Source organism: Pseudopipra pipra, chromosome 14 (genome assembly GCF_036250125.1).
Source record: "Pseudopipra pipra isolate bDixPip1 chromosome 14, bDixPip1.hap1, whole genome shotgun sequence".
NCBI classification, from domain to species: domain Eukaryota; kingdom Metazoa; phylum Chordata; class Aves; order Passeriformes; family Pipridae; genus Pseudopipra; species Pseudopipra pipra.
This window is the reverse complement of record NC_087562.1, coordinates 11,294,873-11,311,654: the sequence shown is the minus strand read 5'-3', so window position 1 is coordinate 11,311,654 and position 16,782 is coordinate 11,294,873. Positions and strand designations below refer to the sequence as shown.

General features: G+C 38.8%; 1 long non-coding RNA gene across 1 annotated transcript in view; it reads left to right on the top strand.

Moving 5' to 3' along the window:
• LOC135422137 (uncharacterized) overlaps positions 1-16,567 on the top strand; it is a 183,611-nt gene extending 167,044 nt beyond the window's left edge. Inside the window, exons 13-15 of the long non-coding RNA XR_010434324.1 lie at positions 8,645-11,345; positions 12,597-13,089; positions 14,810-16,567. This is a non-coding gene — a long non-coding RNA (uncharacterized LOC135422137). The remainder of the gene's footprint in view (positions 1-8,644; positions 11,346-12,596; positions 13,090-14,809) is intronic.
• The last annotated feature ends 215 nt before the right edge of the window (positions 16,568-16,782 follow it).

Here is a 16,782-nt window from a genome sequence, read left to right as displayed (position 1 = left end):
CTGCAATTAATATATTTTACAATGTCTTGATCTCATGAAAACTTAGAATACAGTAATTTGTGTACATCAGAAAAGTGATTTTTCCCTATCTCTTTTCCCTTGTGGAACACCTAACTATTGGGATGTAATATTAAAAGATGAACACTACTTTATGTCAAACAGGTAGGGGAAAATAAAACCAATATAGCCTCACATTGTTGTGAGGAATAAGTGAACAGAGTTGAACTTCACACCCTTACCCTGAAAAAGTGTTTCTTTTTGTCACGATAGGCTGAAAAATTTGGATGGTGATATGTTACAGTGGTAGCCTCAACACTTATATCCACCAGGCCAGTCATTAGCAGGAAGTTTTCCCATCAACACAGGTCCCATCCCTGATGTGCTGGGGCTCATTTGAGGGCTTGATCAGGACATCTTTTCTCCATCCCAATTCAGTGTGTGCTGGGATTACTAAATATGTCTTGAATTAGTAAAAACTGTGATAAATTGTTAATCTAATTAGCTACAATTTTTAATCAGCTGAGCTAACATCAAACATGTTTTACAAATATACAGCACCTTCAGAAAAAATTTGGTTTATAGATTGTAATTAAAATAAATATTTGATCTATCATTGCACAAATAGTGGCTGGCTGAGCATAATATCACTGTATTAATCATCTCCAAACCATGACATAAGTAACTAATCAGCTCAAAAGCTAAAGCTGCTTTGGTTCTCCTGTAAATTATGTAGTAGCAATCTCACTAATTTCCTTCCAGACACTGTTTTCCCTTCTTACTGTCTTGGTAAATGTTGTGGGCACAAGGAGAGATTTGCTCTTCAGGATCCTGAGGAGAGCAGGTACAGGTGAAGTTTCTCTTTGATTCACTGCTTTCAAAGTTCCATTAGAGCTAGTGAGTGTTGGAGCTGGTAAGGGAGCAGTGCTGCTTCTTGACAGTCACTCCCTTTGTTGTGTTCAGTCTTGGTAGGATAAACCAACGAGGTTGGCATCAACTGAAAAAAACCCAGCTGTATCTCTTCCTTGGCACAGCCCAGGATTTTTAGTTGCAAGTATGCACTCACTTCTTGTCCTATAAGTCTCTTTGTGTCAGATCTTGAAGTTTTGGCCTGTTTATTAAAATAATCTCTGCTATTGATTACAGGAATTTTCAGTGCAGTTTGCACTGCAACTATGCTGTACTGAGTCAAAGCTATTTGCCAGCTAGGCAGTTTACTGAGTGAATATTTACTGCCAGAGTTCACACATGGCTGTGCACATGTGTAATTCATACATACAAGTTCTTCATTAAAGTAAGACTAAGGTTTAAAAGTTTTCAGAATTGGGGCCTGAAATGAGCATTTCTGCCCTGCTCCTACTCTTCTCAGACCCAAACCTGTTATCCAAAAAATAAGCAATGTGCTGAACTGTGGAAAACTGTCATCATCACCTCACTTTTCATTTAATAACAACCAGGTATTTTTACTGCCAGATACATGCTGAGATTTTGATGACATTTATATGACATACAATGGCCAGTAAGGTTAATCACAGATCTATATTCTTTAAAGACACCCATGAGGATAGACTTCTACACCTGCTTACTATGTAAAGATGGCTTTCCCAACTGGAACTCACCTCACGGCATGTTCTTGAAAACCTTTCACTTTTAATGTATCTGCTTAATAAAAATGCTTTCACTGACAGTGAAAAATGGAACCTATCAATGTCTTACCAGCCCACATTTCCATTGCTACCATCTAAACTTCAGCCACTACACTCACTGAGAGGCAATGATGCTATTACAGCCTGACAAGGGCATATTGAGATACTTGGGCATAGATTGCACAACTGCTCTTGTAATTTTATCTTTTAGAATGGGCCTTGCAGTGGAGATGATTAAAAAGTGCTGGCTAACAGGGCATAGCAGGGATCAGTTTGAGAGCTCAGAGAGTGAACAGAAATTATGAGTGACCCAAAGGTAAATGTGTGTGCATGTTCCCATTAAGGATAAAAGAAGCAACAAGTAAATCCACTGCCAAAACCAAACAGATTACAGTTCAGGCTGTGTTTCTAAAAGATCTTACCCCCAGACACTGCAACTTTTAATAGCTCTACCAGAGATGTCAGCAGGGCTACCCTCTGGCTGCATTATAGTTACATGGTTCATTTCAAACACAGCAAGCTGTGTACTGTCCTAGCAAAAACCTCAACAATTGCAATTAAACAATTTAAAAGTCCTAAGTCATAAAGAGTAGACAAATAGTTTTCTTTACAGTGTCCTGCTTAAGTGGGCACTGTCTGGTCACTCCTCCAGAAAGGAACAGTGCTCTAACAAGCACACCTTTGGACACTTTTACAAGGAAGCACCTCAGACTCCTTCATGCCTGTGCATTAGAGATGAGCTTGAATGTGTTAAGGTCTCACTAAAGATACTTGCATGGAATGCTAGATAGAAACACTGGATATAGTCCCTAGGCTTCAGCAGAAGCCACAGTAAGACAAAGGTGTCCTCTTGTCCTACTCCCTCAAAAAGGATATTACTTTCTTGCAGTCTAAATTTCAAACTTTCAGTTTTGGGTGATATTTTGGAGGAATGATGCTTTTGTTTCATTGAAGAATGGGACAGGGAGTAGAAAAGTCATGACAGTGTTAAGTTGTGAGGACCTACCATGGATAGTCATCTTCTGAACTGCCACTTGTTTAAGTGTATGTTTGGCATACAGAAGATGCAAATACAACATTGAGCAATGCAGGGAACTACAACTGGATCTCCAAATCCCTGAATGTTTTTTTTAAATCACTAATGTTGGCTATTGCAGTGTAAGGCTGTCTCTCATTGTGCCCCAGGAATCAGAATTCCCATCCTTGGTCAGCCCCAGTTTGCAGCCCTGGCCTCACCACACAGCCCAGGTGTGTGGGGTTTGGTACCTGTCCTCTACACAGTCCAAGCCACATGCTCCAGAATTCGAAAGCTCCATGGCCTGAAGTACCTGGTCCCAGCACAAAGTAACCTCTGCTCCCACTGCATAGCCTAAATTATTATCTAATCCACGGTAAATTATAATATAGCAGTGATATATTCAGAGCTGGCTTAGCCTTTTGAAATGCAAATTACCAGGAAAGTAATAACTAGGTGCATTTGAGCCTATGTGAGAGTAGCCAAATGTTGAGTCTGTTTTTGCAAAGCTGAAGATCTGCTGTGTGCATCACAGTGCTGTTTAACAGCACACACAGAGATGTACAGCTCAGCCAGGCAGTCCCCCGTGCTGTAAGGCTTCGCTTCCTTTCTCATGGCTCTCTTGCCTTTGAAGTTGAGCTGCAGCATGCTCAGCTGTGCTCAGCAGGAGGGCCAAAGGTTTGAATATTCAGATTTCATCTTTGTTTATAGAGTGGGCTTTTGAGATGTAGGAATTCTGTTACATTGTCCAGTGTCTGGGGGAAGGGCTGCTGAGGCTGTTAATGGGTCCCGAGGAGCCTCATCCGTTACACAAACCACTGCAGGCCCCTTCTGCTCATGCCAGACATTAATGGCCACATGGACCTACCTGCATAATATCAGCCACTTTTAACAGACCTCCTTAATTGTGTCTTTGGTTTTATTTCTGGTTGTTTCATACTGGTTGCATTCTGTAGCAGGCAATATTTAGTCCATTCAATTTGACTAGTGCTGGTTTGAAGTTGATTTTGGTGCACTATGGCTTGCTGGAGTGGCTGACTCACACACACATGAAGTTTCCTTGGCTTCCATCAGGAAAAAAAGTATGAAATTTGATAATATAAGATGGAAACTATGGATTTTCTAAAGCCCCATGTGCTTCTTAAGTGCATGCAATGCTCTCAAGTAGACATGTATGTAACAGCCCAATTAATGAGTAAGTGCCCAGGGAGGGAAAGCAGAAGAGTATATGCCTACCCTGTCCTTTTATTCCAGCTCTAGAGAGGCAGAGAAGAGTTATTATAGTTCTACCAAATGACTTGGAAAGAACAAAACCAAAGCAGAAATCTGGAAGCTCTCCTGTAATCCAGAAAGCTGCTGCAAAACTCCATGAGATGTGCAGCAGTAGATGTGAGTAGGATAGAGGCTGCTGCAGCTCCTTTCTGCCTCCAGTCCTTGTTTTACAGGCCATAGTCCTCTCCATAGTTATTCCTGCCCTTTTCCTTCTCTTGTGGGCAGATGTTTCCTATTCTTTATCAAGCATTCATAAATGAGTGAGCAGGAACAGAAATATTGAACTGGATGAACTGTTTTAGCACTGGATGATTCTATGGTCCATGCAGCATAATTAAAGGTCAATGTGCTCCTTCCTACTTAGGGTCACTTTGGGTATTGGAAGCTGCATCCTAGACTTCCCCTGCTCAGGAGGAAGTGTTATTAATGCATGAACTGACCTATTCTACCTCTTCCTACACCTCTGGAAAACTATTTTTTTTCTGTAAATTGTGGGCACTACCCATTAGGAAGTGCTGCATACAGTTACAGTGCTATACAGAGCAATTTAATACGTTTGCATAGGGTGTGTGCTGGTCCCTGTGCCTTTTCTTGCCTCTTCTGTTTTATCCTATACAAAATAATTCAGCAGCCTAATGGAGAAGCCACAAGTGAGGTGCCATTTTCTGAACATTGCAGTAATGTAGCTTCAGTGTCTGGCAGAGGGGCTCATGTTGAGCCAAGTGTGAATCAAGCACCTGCTATTAAAAGGTAACACACTAAAGCAGGATTCCATCAATTTACTGTTTGGGTTTTTTAATATTCATAAAAATATATTTCTTGAGCAGCAGGAATAGCAGTGAAAGGAAGGACAACTAACATCCGCATCTTCTCCATGTGATTAGAGTATTTGCATCAAATACTTTATTATGAAGGCTGGAGAACAAGAAAAGCACATTCAGCGTCATATGTTATGGCACAATCCCTCTCTGGTAGAGCAAACAATGGGACCATTATACAAGCTGACATATTTTTTGTTTCTAATATATTCTGCTTCTTTGTGTCTGTGTGTGCTTAAATAGCAGGCACAGATGTACTGTTTCCAAAGGTCTTTGACTTGTCATGAGAATACTGTCTTTACCAGTAAAATAAATTGATTACTAGTGACAATGTTAACTATTATACAAAGAACACAGCTCTGGTGGGCTTTGTTTGATTTTAAAGAAAAGGTGATTATTTCTTCCTTATGACAGTTTGAAAGGTTTGCCATGTGGATATGGAAAGATTTTACTCATGAATATGCAAAGGTATGGCAACAGGCCGGGTAGCCAGATCTTCAAATTGACCGTTGGCTCTGACTGAGTTAGAAGAAGAAGAAGAAGAAGAAGAAGAAGAAGAAGAAGAAGAAGAAAAACATGAGACAAACACAAAACATACAAAACCAACATGGGAAGTGGTTGTTAAAATATTCAGTTGTGAGAATATTGTGCAATATTAGCTTTGGGGTATAATATCAAATTGATGACATGATTACAGGGAAAACAGTGCCAACTGGGATGATGTACAGTGCATCAGGTTCATGGAAGGGCCACCAAATTCTTGAACAATATTTCTGTCTAGGGATTATTACTTGATGCTCTGATCTTTAACCCTCTGAGCAGTGACATCAGAAAACTGGCCTATGACACAAGGCAATATACCTTTCTTATCAAGATGTGTTGCAATTTTTTTGGGAAGCATTATATTTTGCTAAAAAAAACCACCACCAACAACTTGTGCAGGTGTAGCAGGATGTTATAGAGCAGAGAAATTAGTGAAAGAAGAGTTAAAAAATCAGACACAAAATACATACTTGTTATGTTGCAATGGCTCTTCAGACATTTTTCCTTTTATAATATGAAAAATAACAAAAGACACACTTAGAGTGAATCTTTTACTAAACCCTGTACATTTATGCATGTTTTTTCTCTAAAACATATTGAAAAAGTTCTTTTTCTACAGATGTCATGTTAAATAATTTGGGATATTTTCCAATCTAATTTAAGCTGCTACAAATATTTTCTGTAATGAGATTGGAAACAATCCATTTGCTCCCCCTAGAAAGTGCTATGAGTTCTCCCTTGATTGCAGTTCAGATCATGCTGCTAAACACCAATTTAGAACACAAATCAGGCTCCTTGTTGATTGCAGTTCAATTCACGCTGCTAAATGCCATTTCTCTGATCAGCAAGATGCTGCTCTGTGGGCTGCAACCTGGGCCTCCCAAATCCATCGGTCCATAATTTTTGCATAGGTTGCAATCCTAAAATTAGATCTATCCTGTCAAATCATAATTAAGGATATAGTTCTCACCTGATCATCCAGCAAGCATTCCCTTTTTTATTCAAATGTTTTTTAATGATTTATCTAGTATTAGTGGCAACCGTGCATTCCTTTGGGACATATAATCTGCCTTTTCTTTATATCATTGACTCTTGTTCAAATATCTATAACATCATTTATGCATTTAATCTTCCTCCTGTTTAGAAGAATTTTTCCTAAATTAATTCTTTCTCAGGTTACTGAACATTTTTTGATTTCCCTTACTGTTCAAAATGCTAATGGTTTTCCCAACTGGTCTTCAGGGCAGGGTGAAAGAAAGAGAAAAGCTTTCCTAAAATGTTGATCCCATGGTAACCTTTTGCTGATGGTGCATCCTTTTTCTACTCTGCACTGTTAAATCCTTCCTGGCCTTGCATGGCCATTGCTGCCCCATTTCACAGCATTTGATTCCTGTCGTTGTCCTGTACAGCACCTCCAGCCCCAGCAACTCTGTAAACTGCTGGTAGTGTTCTGTGGGAATGCTCTGCAACACCTGTTTATGGCATATTCAGTTCTGAAAATAAGCTTACCAGTGAAATTAGCCCCTGTTCTACCATAGAAATCTCTAGGAAAGAGTGTGAAATGTTCCTGTACCCATCCTGTGATTGATGGTGATATCCAGTGTATGGCAGAAGCTGCTGGTTGTGATGGGTTTCTTCTTGTCAGATGTATGTGGTACATGAACAAATGACCACAGACCAGGATGTTTCACTTTCACAGCCTTGTCCACCTTCTGATAAGCCAAGAATCACTGAATCACAGCATGTTAGTTCTGCAGAGACTCTAAGCATTATTCAACAAGACACTCTCCCTAAGATAGTGTAAAGCTTAATTTTTTGAAGTGTCAAGAATGTAAGTTCCCAGTGGACAGGTACTGGGAGGCTGTGATTCTTTGCTCATTTTGAATCAAATTCTTAGTCTATAAAAGCTTTGTTATGCATAGTAGGTGTTCCTTAAAATTTCAGTACAGTTCAAATCTAGAAAAACATCCAAAATGTGACTTTATTAGGTATTTCATTTCTTACCCATGCCACATGTAGGAGTGGACATGGAGACTCCCTCCCCCCCATCCCCTAATATTCCTCACTTTTAGGAAAAGGTTTGACTATTATATTTTTGTAAGCAGGTGTTTTTTCAAAGGCAAATGAATTATTTAATTCTCAGACTCTCTTGAATCTTCACACTTCCCACCCCCACTTCTATATTGCTTTTAAAACTTCGAGTGAATTCTGTTGCATTTTTATGGGCCAGAGAGATACTTCTGTGTTTAGGAAGACTGAGCTTTTGTAATTCCTCCAGTTCTCTGCTTCATCATGCTGTTCTTACTGTACTTGTCCAGCCTTCCTTAGATGTCCCTTGGCCTGGTTCTTTTCTGATCTTCACATTTAAATCAGCTAAACTCCATTCCATATTCCTACCTTATTCCTAGTCTATGTCCACTCTACCTCTGTTGACTAATCTTCTTAAAACACAGAATATGTCATAAAGAGCAGAATTTTAAAAGGAACAGGTGTCCAGGCAAAGCAAGGAAGTAAATAAAATCTGATTTTTTTGCAACCTTTCTGCACTACTCTTCTGATTAACAAACCTGCTTTACTCTGTATGTTTTCAAATTGCTGAGAATTTATTATACAGCATGTAAAAAACATCTTCTTACTGAAATCTTACAGAGACTTGGATGGGATAGGCCCTAAACTGGATGAAAGATGAAACATGATAATAAAGGAGAATGAAACCAAGTTTGCTTTGTCATAGCAATTTCTAATCAATCCTTATGTATCATGTGGTCATATTTGTAATGAAAATATTCTCAGAAAGTAAGGGAAAGCATAAAATGTTCATTCAAAAGCATCTACCAGCTGCATATACTGTATTAATAGAAAGACTGATATACCTAACCAGGGGTTCACATTTCAAACCAGTAGGCCTAACAGCTTCTGAGATATAAGTAAATGAAAATTCATGATTCTGTATTGTGCCCAAGAGCCAACTTTACTGCTATTGCCATATAATTATTTATAGCTGCAAACTATCAAATGGAATTGCTTACCACCACCTTACTATATGTGGTAATTGATGTGAAGTGAGGCATTGCGTCCCCGGCTGACCCCAGCACACTGAAAGTCAGATGGATTATATCTAACTCAATTATGATTGATATTATCAAAATCCGTGAAGCACAACATGGTATAACAGGCTTTCTAAGTGTATCTATTGATTGTTTCTCCCTCTGTGTGTGTGTGTGTGTGTGCATGTGTTTTCCAAGGCTGTTGCAGTGGAGCTGTCTCTGGGGGAAAGCAGAGCAGTATTGCTAACAATTTCCACGTGTAAATATATATTTCTGATGGCTTAACTCACCCTCATTGCCTCACAGGGATTGCTGGAACTTGTACTGGAAAAGCCCGGTTTCACTGGCAAAGATTTTTGCTACAGTAAGAAAATTTGCCAGTATGGTTGGTGGGGTTGAAAACCAAAATATTCTGTGATCTGCTGAGCTGTGACTGGAGTAGAACAAACGTTCCTGTGTTCCTGCTCTGTGCCATTCCGTCAGTCCATCGGAGCACAGCAGTGGCTGTGCAAGCCCTACATCCTGTCTCCTGCAGATGTTTGCAAAAACAGGCATAAGGCTGGAGCAATGAAATGAAGCTTTCCTCATGGCAGTCTTACTATTTCCAGCAACCTGGAGTTCAGGGACTGCTGTTTATATCTGCATCATTGTGTTTAAGAATTTCTGATGGGTATTTCTTGCCTGAATTTTCTCCAGTCACCTTCTGAACTCACACACAATTTTAACATCCAAATATATGTTTTGATAAAGTAGGAAACATATAAAGAGATATCTATTTCTATATACCTGCTGTTTCGTAATTTCCCAGATTGATCCCTAACTGATGTAGTATGAGAAAAGGTGACTTTATTCCCAATTAATCTTTTCCATGTTAAGGCATGTTTTTATAGATTCCTCACAAATTCTTTCTCAAGCTTTCCTGTCCTAATCAAAGGAATCTTATCTAATTAATTTTTCAAAAACCATTCAAAAATGTTGTTGTCATTATAATTTTTCTCTATGTTATTCTGTAGTACCACAGAGATCAAACACCGAGAGGTATTCATGATTCAGGGATGCTGTGTATATATAATGTGTTTCCATTCCTCGCCTAAGCATTGAGTTAATGTTTACTGTCCATAATTACTCTCCCACTTTGCTAAGTGATAATAAATTATTTAGGGTTGCATACCGTGTTTCTGGTTTGGGGTATTGTTTTCTCTTCCCTTCCCCCCACCTGTGCAATGTTTGCTTTTGTCAGCATCTTGTCTCTTCAGCCATTTTCTTAACAAGTTACTCAGAGATTCTTCACCAAGTCTTAATCAGTTTATGTTTTCACTGTCCTAGGTAATATTCTACTAGATATTAAATTGTCTCCATAATATGCACTCCCTCATTTTTCTAAGTCAGTTATGAGTATATTACAGCACAGGTTCCACTACAGAGCTCTGTAGGAAGGTACATTCCCTTCATGATGAAAAATCAATTATTTAGTCATCATTTAGTTCCCAACATGTAGGATCTATGAGTTTGTATGCTGAAGGAGAGGCTTTACTACTTTACCTGTCCTTTTTTTGATTTTGTTTTTAAGTTTTGTGGTGGCTTGGATGCAACATAGCTCATTCAATAACAAATTTGGGAATTCAACAAGGCATCTCACTGGCCTATTCTGTGGACCCATTTTGCAAGGAGCATTCAAAGAGTCAAATTATAAAGTTGCAACAAATGAGTGTCCAATCACTGTTCTGCTGGAACAGGTTGTCCTTCAGGTGTTTTTCAGCTGCTAGGAATGTCTACAAAACAGTTTTTTGTGAGATTGTAATGGGAAATCTGGATGGCTTCTTAGGAAATAATAGTTATAATGCTAGGTATTGACATTTTAGAACTTTTAATTTATTTAAGTAACAGTCTGTGTTATTCTTATTAGCAAAGTATACATTTACGTTATTTACAGAGTTTCTGTAGTGTTCCTTCTCTTTTTCTCAGCCTCTAGGGACTTTCCCAGTACTGAACAAAGCAGCCGTGGGACTGATCTAAGTGACCTGTTCTTTGCCTAAAACCAACATCTGGGCTACAGGAAGTTAGTTTAGGAATGTTACCCTCTTCCTTGTCAGAATATAGTTAGGAGATTGCAAATGCATCCATACTCCAGCTACTGCCAGCTGTCAGACAGCCCTTTTGAGTCCCGAGTTACTTGGAGCTGTTATAGTGTTAAAGGAAAGTTACATTTGCTTTCCCACCCTCCCAGACCAGCCATACACCAGATCTCTTGAACAGATGGATCAATGTGAGTTCCTAGGCCCATGGAATTTTAGTTCATATTAACTGTCAAAATATGAGATGGCATAGAAAAAGTAGTTCATTATTTTCTCCTAAGAAATTTTGTTGATAGAAATAAGCTAATCACAGCATCCTTTTATTAGCACTTATGTGGAGATATTTTTAAAAAGTTGAAGAGGGTGCACTGTAAGCAATACCTCCTGTTTTTATAACCATCAGCTTTTGGTGAACTAAAGAAATAAGCGTCATTATTAGAAGATTCAATATCCATTTCACAACAAGAAATTCACGTCTGTGAAGGTTCTTGCTAACTCTCCATTCTTCTAGAGATGTACTGTAGAGATCTCCTGATATATCTGCTACAAGAATACCTATAAGGCACTACCTAAGACATGCTGATAGAAAGCTTATTTTATGATACAAGTGGAATAGTATTTACTTGGGCTGTACCCTCAATATCTTCCAAGTTTACTTATTTACTCTATCAGAAGTTCTGCATTTTCCTTTTACAAAACTTAGATCTTAAGGAAAATGTCTTGCTCTTTTTTTTTTTTTAATGTTACAGAATATTACCTAACCTAGTAAGTGGAAGAAGTTACATTTCCTAACTTTGGTCATTCAGAGCAAAAAATTCCAACTTTGAGTGAGCTATCAAAGGCAATATGTCTGTGTCACACCTTAATTTTGGCTCCAGGTGTCAGCTAACAAGTAGGCAACTGGCCATGGGATTCTCGAGCACTTTTCCCAGGTAACTTTCATGCTTCTGCGGCACATGACATGGAGTTCACATGCTAGTGACTGACCCAGTGTTTAACAGGGATTCACCACTGGAAATAGTCTTTGAAATTCATAAATTCAAGGCAAGCCTGTTTTATGGGGACTGATAATGCTGTATTAGTTGCTGGAAGTTAATGAGGTCCTGTGTTTGAGTACAACCAGATTAAAATGAAAAACGAACCACATTACATTCTGTTTCGACAATTATTATCAGTTGGTTGTAATATAAATATGCAAATTTTTCAGCTTGAACTTTAACATCCTCTGTAGAGACCATTCATCTCTTTAAAGTATTAATTTAAGTTGTAAAAGGATCCATACATCATTGCATGTCATTTTGAAAACAAATATTAATCAATTTTACACTCTGAATTGCCACTGTGCAAGTGTAATGTCCATTATTTTGGAGCAAGTCAGTGGCAAGAAATTTACATATTCATTCCTAGCTTAAGAAATCATATGATAATACAAGTACAACACAAGAAATTCAAAAGACTTAAGACCTTATCATCATCTATTCAATGGCAAAAAGCCTGCCTTTGCATTCTCAATGCATTGGTATGCAGATTAGGAATATGTTTCTCATTCCTATCAGTATAACCTTGAAAGCTGGTGACAGCTGAAGTGTAGTCATAAGTTTTCTCTTCCAACAGAAAAAAAAAGAAAGAAAAAAAGGCAACAAAATGAGTGTAAAGGATACAGCAATTTCAAGTTTTATGATAAGCTTTTTGATAATGTATCTGACTACTCAGGTAGACTGTACTGTGTGGGTATGTAGCTTGAAAACGTGTTATCTCTAGATTTAGCTAGAATTGTGATTGCAAGTGCATCTCTGCTACTGAACTAAAGTTCATATTTCTGATATGACAGAGCTATACCTGTCTTTTATTAGATAAAATTATAGGAAATAGTCGAAGGTGTTTGCATGTTAAATATTGTGAAGGACACCAAATTTTATACCAGTTGCCTCCTAGTGAAAGAATACGGAGTTTCCACTTGGAAAGCAAGCACTCCCAGGCAAACGCTGTGCTGAAAGCCTTGTCCTGCTGACATAAAAAGGGATCAACATCTGCAATCCAGGTAGTTTGCCTGTTTCTTCTTTGGGAATCATAGCAAAGGATTTATTGTTTTACAGTCAGAATTGAAATAGGCAAAGACAGAGGATAGGTTAAGCCTTGCTAATGCTTTAAGTCCTCACTCAGCAGTGGCTGCTCCTGCTCAGGTTCGAGTCTGGAGATGATGAAGATCTCACCCAATGCCAACAAGAATGCTGCTTCCACTTGAAAAAAGCAAATTGCTATTTTGGTTAGAACTGGAGACTTCAAAAATGCCACTCCTGAGCCCCAAGGTGACAGGTGGAGAAGAGAACAGCAGAGCAGGTACCCCCCCTCATAACTACCTTCGTCAATTATGCAAAACCAAGCTCTGACATAATTGGCCTAGCAGAGGTTATACATAAGCTCCCTCTAGTGGATTATTAAGCAAGAATTTATAAAAGCACACATCTTTTCTCCAAACGTTTTCTGTCACTCAGTGTGAACACGAGAATACCACAGGCCCCATGCTGTTCCCGTGCAACGAGCTGTTATCTCTGTTGCCCTGCTTGCTACCTCAGGAGAGTCCGTGAAACAATGCTGGCCATAAACCTGCAGCTACAAAGCGAGACGACTGCAGCACTTTTTGGCTGGGCTTGCTGTTCTTCACTCCTTGGCAGGGTCAGTTTGATTGCTGCTTCAGAATACTGATGTTTCTTAATCATCTCCCTTTGTTTTCTCGTTAAGTGAATGGGTGAATAATTTGCCACACATTCTCTGTCAATCCGATACGTTGTGAAAGGACAGTTGAAACAATGCACACACTCTTCGTTTCATAAATTTGTCATTACAGCATAATCAGATCATTTGCACTTATCCTGCTCTTGCACAGGCTAATTCTACATTCCTGAAAAAAGTGCACTTGGTTACAGTGCTCTGTGTCTCTGTTCCCCTGGGTGTTTTCTTAGACCAAAACTGCAAAGGCAATGTGCAAGACACTTGTGTTCCTTGTTTGCACAGTTCATGCAGGTCAGAGGAAAATCATAAAGAGTACATGTGCATGTGGCCAGATTAAAATGCAACAGTACCTCAGATATGTCAACTGGATTTAGGATTATAACAGACATGTAAGCAATTAGGGTATTTGCTAGTTCAAAATACTCACATGAATGAACCCACATTATCTTCTGAAAAGCATAATAATATGTAATTGCAGTAACAATTCCTCTTCCATTATGTCCTAGACATCAACAGTGTGTACATTCTATAATATCCTGCACAATTGATGGCAGGCAAATGCCTCGGTAAGAGAAATGCTCCCAGATGTGGTAATGTCCCAACAGTGTGGCTGCTACCTAATATTAAAGAATTACAGTAGAAATGTTTCAATAAGAAAGTAGAAGCATTTCAGTTTTTATGTGGCATAGATTGCCACAGACACTGCCAAGCAGCTTTATAGAGTTCTAAATCTTCATTCAATGCCCCTTTACATCATTTGAATGAAGATTTAAACCTCAATAAAACTTTCTGAGTGCTTGTGGCCATCTTTGCTGTATAGTAATCAAAGTGGGGTACAAGCAGACGAATGCACTGTAGTACACCTAATGATCAACACTATATCTAGTGACATTTCCCTTTGTAAAATGAGTTGTCTTAAAGGCTGTTTTCATGGATGGTGCAGCAGTACACATAGAAACAGGCATTTATATCCAGTTTTTATGCAATTCTTTAAAAGATTGCACTGGGGGTTGTGGGGTTGTTTGATTGCTTTTTTTCCCCCCTATATAATATTTGTTTTCTCTATAACTATCTTGAATTAATTTCATATATAGAAGATATTTGTGAAAAAAGTAATAAAAATATATGAAAGCTAATATTTAAAGGGTAACTTTCCACAGTATTATGGCTTGTTTACTTATCAACCTCCAACTGTAATTAAGATATTGCAGTGCAATCACTTGTGGCATTGAATTAGAAGCTTAAATGAAAATCAACTTCTAGTTAAGATATTAGCTGGGAAATTCAACACATGCTAGTGCATAAATGCACACACAAGGTATGACTGAGTGGAATTTGAAAGAAACTACTGTGAGAATATGCCACTGATAGAATATATGTTTTGTTTCAACAATAAAGACACTCATTCTGGAAACAGTTTGAAAAAGAAATAGCCAGTCAGTGAAGTGTGGAGGATTTGGTGTCTGGATCCTCCTGCAGAGGAAGGTGTGGGAGGATTGTGTGGATCTCAGCTTCCACAAACTTCCACAAATGCAAAGGAAAATACAACTTTCCTCCTGAAGTTTAGACTCAAACTTATTGTTTCAAGTTGAATTAAACTGTAGTTTTCAGCATATAAAATGTTGGCACAGAAGATGTACTCACTCCACTATTGATATTCCAGGACGCTGCAGGAGATGCCGCCTTTCAAAGAGCATTCCCATCTATGGAGCCTGAGTGTTGTCTGTCTGTCAGTCCTGCACAGTCCCTGGCTGTCAGTCCTGCTTCTCCTGCAGGCAAGGCAGTGGGCTAATACCTAGGGCTTGTCCCAGGAATGAACCAGAAGCCTGAGGCTGAGTGTGGAACAAATGGTGTTCTCAGTGTGGTGTTGGGAGGGAATTGGCTCTGCTGGTCAGAGCACGGTGCTAATACCACCAAGGTTTTGTGGGTTCAATACCTGTATGGGCCATTCACTTAAGAGTTGGACTCAATGATCCTTGTAGGTCCCTTCCCACTCAGAATATTCTGTGAAATCTGTGAATTGCAGTATTCCTTTGTTTGTGTTGGCTGCCACTGAAACCTAGCAAGAGAATGTCCTGCATCACCCACTGTAGTGGTATGTTTTTTAGGAAAATCCTGTTATGTAATGACAAGGATGGTGGCAGCAGTTTCACACAGCTGAAGAAAAGAGAACCAAAAAAGCATGAAATATGTTGTTTGTGCTGAAATATCTTTGTACATTCTGTGTTGAACATTTTTAGTATGTTGCAATAGATCTCAAAACCAAAGTAATCCCCCAAAATAAATTAAGACAAGCTCAACTCCCCAGACTTCTTTTAGATACAGGATCTGAACAATAAGAACAAATGAGAGCCTTATTCTCCAGAACACCAAGAGCCTTATCAAAAGCTGCAGAGTTATCTCAACTTTCACCAGTGGAAAAGCAGGCCTGAGGGTTTGGTCTAGAGATTTGCAGCAGAAGGATCAGAGTAAAACTCAGAAAAAAAGAAAAAAGGTATATTTCCCTTTTGAGTTCAAAATGAGAACTGAGTTTAACATAATTTTTGAATGATTGATCCCAAGCAGTAGGTTAGGAGGGGGATGTTTTCAAGCAATATTGTCCCTTCCTTTCCCTTGTATTTCTTTGTAAGTAACATATTACCTATATTAAGGTAAACTGAATGTATTAGCCAATTACCTGAGGGGATTGCAAAACTGGGGTCTGCATTATAAAGCAAGCCAAGTTATGACAGCTGTGACCCCAGAGGAATCAAGGCTGAATAAAGACTGTCTCCATTGCAGACAAATGATGATAAAGTGATCCTTTTAGCCAGCAGTCAATGGAACCTGACAAGGCCAAACCTCCAACTAATGAACAGCCCAACCTTTGCTACCAGGGAGATGTACTGAAAGTTTAATCTCAATAAGCATCAAAATACATTTGGCCAAACATTTTTAACAAAAGAGTGGCACATATCATTAAATGGCCCTGAAGTTAGATGAGTGAGGAGGAAAATAGGAGGGTGGGGGTGTATGTTCTTACTGTATCACAGGTGCACAAAATTGCCTTGATAGAACAATATCTTATTTTTCTGCTAAAATTGAATTTCAGATGGTACCTACGTCACACAGACCTAATAATACAGAAAGCAATTGTCTCAATGATTCCTATTAAATCTGTGCATTTCCAGATCCTTATAGAGTAATGTCAGTTACAGAACAATGTCAGGCTGACGGACGCAGCACAGCGTTAAAGAAAAAAAATCATGCACACAATAGGCCAGCTGCACATTAATAAATATGTAATGTTTGATTAAAAATATGGATCGTATTTTTCCCCCCAATTGCTGACTACCCCTAAGGCAGAAGATGTGATCTGGCTCCCACTGATGGGTTTATTTCTTGCTTGCTTTGAAAATACAAACTAAAATGTTTTCCTGTCCCAGCTGTTTCCCATTGTTCATGTTTATCAGCTCAAAGGGTGAACGGAGGAATAAAAAATACGCTCGCATTTCAAATGTGCCAGTCAGTCAATCTATTGTTAAAAGAAGAAAGCCTAATTGTCTGTGCTGGCAAACTTCTTTTTGGTGAATGTCCAGTTTTTAAGAAAAGCTATTCAGCTGTGCCATTTGTTTAATACATGCATAAAAAAGCACA